This window comes from Penaeus japonicus, unplaced genomic scaffold (assembly GCF_977035675.1).
Source record: "Penaeus japonicus unplaced genomic scaffold, GWHDUDI00000001_assembly GWHDUDI00000001, whole genome shotgun sequence".
NCBI classification, from domain to species: domain Eukaryota; kingdom Metazoa; phylum Arthropoda; class Malacostraca; order Decapoda; family Penaeidae; genus Penaeus; species Penaeus japonicus.
Window position 1 is genome coordinate 6,339,823 of NW_028234403.1, and position 5,000 is coordinate 6,344,822.

At 40.8% G+C, this 5,000-nt stretch overlaps 1 protein-coding gene across 5 annotated transcripts in view; it reads right to left on the minus strand.

The window, feature by feature from the left end:
* Positions 1–5,000, minus strand: part of da (transcription factor daughterless) — a 449,030-nt gene that overhangs the window by 388,889 nt on the left and 55,141 nt on the right. The gene's annotated exons all lie outside the window — the stretch shown is intronic.

The window sequence follows — 5,000 nt, forward strand, 5'->3', positions numbered from 1 at the left end:
AAGTAATACCTTACTTCAGGATATACAAGAATGGAAAACAGTAGCAGAGGTCTAGCCTACTTATAGTGACCCTTTTCCTCCTCCCCCCCTGGCGTTATGGTCGCCTGGGAGGGGAATGTGAGATGTGAGGGGTCATTCAGTGCCATTGTGGGCCGTTAAGGGTCATAGAGTGCCACGCGACGCTTGGTCCGCCAACACCTGATGAAGTTATAAGAGTCCATCAACATCACCAACAGAACCCTAACACGCATACAGAGGCATGATACAGCTACATTTTGTCCGGCGACAAACTCGCTACAAGTAGACGCAAATTCATTTCAGCAAGAGGATATCGCCTGCCGATCGAAATAAAAATAAAGTCTTAGTTGTATGTTTTCGTGTAACCATTTTTAAGCATTTTAAAATTTGGTGCTGAGGTAGGAAAAAGTACACAGTTGAATCGAAAACATTTCCGTGCATTTCGCACTACTGTTCTAACCAACAAATCCTTCATACTCTAGCCAACAACAAAATCACAAAAAGTAACAGATTTCAACTACCTCTGTCTCCAGGTACATCGTCGGTATCTCAAAAAAAGAAAGAAAGAAAGAAAAAAAAACGCCAGCTTTCCCAAGGCCACCGAGGTTCTTGCTATGCGCGAGCTCCGTCCAATCATTTATCGGTGACGACGTCTCCCTTTGTTGCTCTGTCGGGGGGTACTGGAGACGATAACGATCAGACAACATGCGCTGCACGGCGATTCTTTATTGATTGGGATTGCTCTCGGCTTTCTAAGGCCATCCTATCGGATGAGAGTGCCGCCTATCCTTTCTCTTGGGCGGGGGAGGGGAAGGAAGGGGAAGGGGAGAGGAGGGACTTTTTTTTTTTTGTGTGTGTGTGTGTGTGTGTGTGTGTGTGTGTGTGTGTGTGTGTGTGTGTGTGTGTGTGTGTGTGTGTCTTTTGTCTGTCTATATGTCTATATGTCTGTCTGCATGTCTGCGTCTGCCTCTGCGTCTGCCTCTCCCTCTCTCTCTCTCAACCACCAACCCACTCACTCACTCACTCACTCACTCAATCTCTCTCTCTCTCTGTAAAGGTTTAAACTAAATCGACAGTCATATATAACAATATTCCTGATGATGATGTTGGGTGATGCCCCAGGCCATTACAGCGGTCAGTTCTCGTGCTGCACCTTTCATTATTCGAAAAAAAATATTGTTATAACATATCCCTACTCTATTTAGAGATCTGTGAACATATAAAAAAGAATGGACGATATACAGCGAAATTCAGTGCAAAAATCTGCGGGACAGTAACTATTTAACATCAACAGTGCACAGGTTCCTTGGCCACAAACCATGGTGTTCATTAGCAGAGCGTATTTAGCGTCATACATATTCCTTATCGAAACAAAACCCTTAATATTTATTTCCATTAACACTGATAAAGAGCAATGCCATCAATGTGGCTTGACAGCTGCGTGCTTCCCATTACGTCCGCACTGATATGAATATACAGCTAGTGTTGATTAGCCGTTGTCAATTAGACAATTAGGGACAAAACACCACAATATCATCACCATGAATCAGGGGTTCCCAAACGGTTTTTTTTTCTTTCTTTCTTTCTTTTTCTTTAACGATTTCGCTCATCATAATTTCGATACCTTGTTAGTTTAGTAAGATCCAATAATAAAATTGATTTCAAGATTGTTTATCACTAGACGCGTACTGTTAAAAGCCTAGGCAGAAATACTAGAAAAAAAACAAAAAAACAAAAACAAAAAATACAAAGAGAACCTGGTTGATGATGCAACACTTCAAGGATCACGTGACTGACTAACGTTTGCGAACCACTGGCATATATAGAAGATGCGGTTAACAATGCTCTCATCAACTGAGCACCCGGCCTTTAATGCATTCAGAATATCGGTTAACCATTCCAAATAAATGCTATACTCGTATGGGGATAGACTCCCTGTTTTCACGCCGTGGTTATACCGAGGCATCCCTCGTAACAGTGAAGGTACACCTTTGTATGATAAGACTCTGAATTGTTCTTCGTGACAGGCACTATCAGATGCCTTACTCATGTCCGTAAAGTATATATGGGTATCATTACTTGTATAATGAATGGATTAGAAAGTACATAACAGATCATGATGCTAGAGAGAGAGAGAGAGAGAGAGAGAGAGAGAGAGAGAGAGAGAGAGAGAGAGAGAGAGAGAGAGAGAGAGAGAGAGAGAGAGAGAGAGAGAGAGAGAGAGAGAGAGAGAGAGAGAGAGAGAGAGAGAGAGAGAGAGAGAGCGAGAGAGAGAGAGAGCGAGAGAGAGAGAGAGGGGGGGAGAGGGAGAGAGAGAGGGAGAGAGAGAGGGAGAGAGGGAGAGAGAGAGAGAGAGATATCATCATATCATATTTATAATACGGTTCTTTATATGAGTTATAGATCTTGATTAAAATGAGCGGACAAATTCAAAGCAGAACCAGTCACTAAATCATACGATATTAATTTCTTTACGCTTACTTGGTAATGACCGCGATTATTTATCTTATTCATAATAAAAAATAGAATCAAAGGGATGGTATTTATGACAAGACGGTTGATGAAACATACACACTAATAATGATGTTAAATTTAAGCTAACTATTCATGGCCATTTCATTCGACTTTTGTTAAACATTCATAATGCTTCACTTCTTAACCAACTGCAATATATATATATATATATATATATATATATATATATATATATATATATATATATATATCTTAAATCTATTACCGTAACTAATAGTCCAGCCATTTAATAAACTGAATTAACTGTAAATATTCAAAGTTAAATAAGCTGACTGGTCAACCTGACATTACACAAAGCTTCTATTAACAAAGAGAACTTGAATCACATTCTCATAAAGATAATACGAATGAAGTTCATAAAGCCTTAAGTTAACAAGACAATACACAATAGTAACCGGAGTCATCTGCATAGACAATACTCCCGTATATAACTCAAGTGAAAACTTTCTCAAAAAAAAAAAATCCCTTACTAAAAACATTCCCCCTCACACGATTCCACAATGCAACGTAAACAAAGACACAGCAAAATAATCCCAACAACAGCCTATTCCTTCGCCCCCTCCCTGCCCCCCCCTCCCGCCCCTCCGGCCTCGCTTTCAGTCTTCCACTCAACGCATGCCTTGCCTCAGGTACTAATATACAGACGATGCCTCACTCAATTACCGCTCCATACCTCAATGTCATGCCCGCGACGCCAAGCCATGCCTCACTTGTACTATTATTGTATATTTAACTTCGAAACGACTTTCGCCTTAGAGAGAAAAAACACGGGAATTAAGGTCCTAAATCTTAGTGGGACTGTAGAGTAGAATAAACCTTCGTATTGTATATGAATATGTATGTTTGTGCATGCATACATGCATATATAAACAGTATCTATGTATCTACATCTACATCTACATCTACATCTACATCTGCATCTACCCATCTACATATATCTAACTATCGATCCATATATCTATCTTATATCTATACCTATAACTGTATATATTATCTATATATGTATGTATATACTGTAAATAATAAAGAGAAGTCAAACAAAATGCAAATCCAATCCCGCATCACACACGAACCCATTTGTCAAATCAAAAATGGCGATGCAGCGACTTAATTACTTCAAACGACGATACGACCGATTTCAAGTTGAATTTCAAAGTGCGTGCGGCCGGCCAGACCCCCCCCCCTCCCATCTCCCCCAAGCAGTACAAGGCCGAGAGCTCCTGTAATGTTGACTCGAGCCTCCTCTGACAGACTCGTTCCTATCTCCGCAACAGCAGCAGGCGAGGTGAGGGCACACGGTCCCCCAAACCCGAGCATGGCGACTCATCGAGGTGCTCAATCCATGATCACCACCACCAACACTATCATCGTGGCACGCATCGCCCTCATCGCGTCTGGGTACCGTCAACGCCTGCCCCGTGCCACGTCTCCCCCATTAAATCGGAACGTCCAGACGACGTGGCTGCCTCTCTGGCTCATTCTTTCATCTAGGTTCCACCCGACCTTTCTATCACGTGATCGCCATGCATCGAGTAATCGATCTGTAATGCTCTACATGCTGCATCTTCACAGAGCATGCCAGTCTGCATGACTCCCCACCCTTCTTGAGCAACCGATGCCATCGATACTACAACTTATGCTGTATCTACAAGACCACGCACAACTCTATCATGTTGCACCCTCGCTATCAATCTTGCAACAAGAAAGAGATAAGATTTCAGTGCGATTCAATGACTCAAGCGTCACTATACTTTGCCTCTAAACAAAACGCGTGTTGGTTTATTGGTCTAACGATAAACCTGTGCTTATCCCTAATCGCTGTGAATATATTCTTAAGCTGTTAGATTAAATTTGTCAGGCAACAGGCGAATCAAAATACTGCGTGTAGATAAATAATCGTTCAATTTGCGGCAACCCTTAGAGGTCTTTAGAGGTTAAACAAATCAACTTTTGTCTTGCTAAGCCATGTGAAATACCGGGCATATACAGATACAATTTAATCTTTTCATACACTGGTGATGGTTATATAAAAGTTTGTGTTTTATTACTACTTTTTGTAATCATATCTTAGATAACAAACCTCGTTTTAGTCGCATCTACTTCGTATATGATTCGGGTATGTATGTATTTTTACGTCCGTACCACTCTGACTAACAGCTCAGACGCTGACAAACATAACAAGTTTAGTTATGTTACAAAAATATCATCATTGCACAGCAAATGCGGGTGACAGCCTGAATAAATCTTATATCTCATGAGAGAAGATGGACTACTCTCAGTTTATGCAAAGGAGACACCATTATATCACAAATACGGAAAAAATATCAGTAAATTTAATGTATCAGTCGTCAATTATTCATAGTTCATGCTAGATGGACCGCAGGTTGCATTACCTGGCATTATGAGATGTAAAGTCCCAACATTTTTTTTTACAAGCAATATTGCTG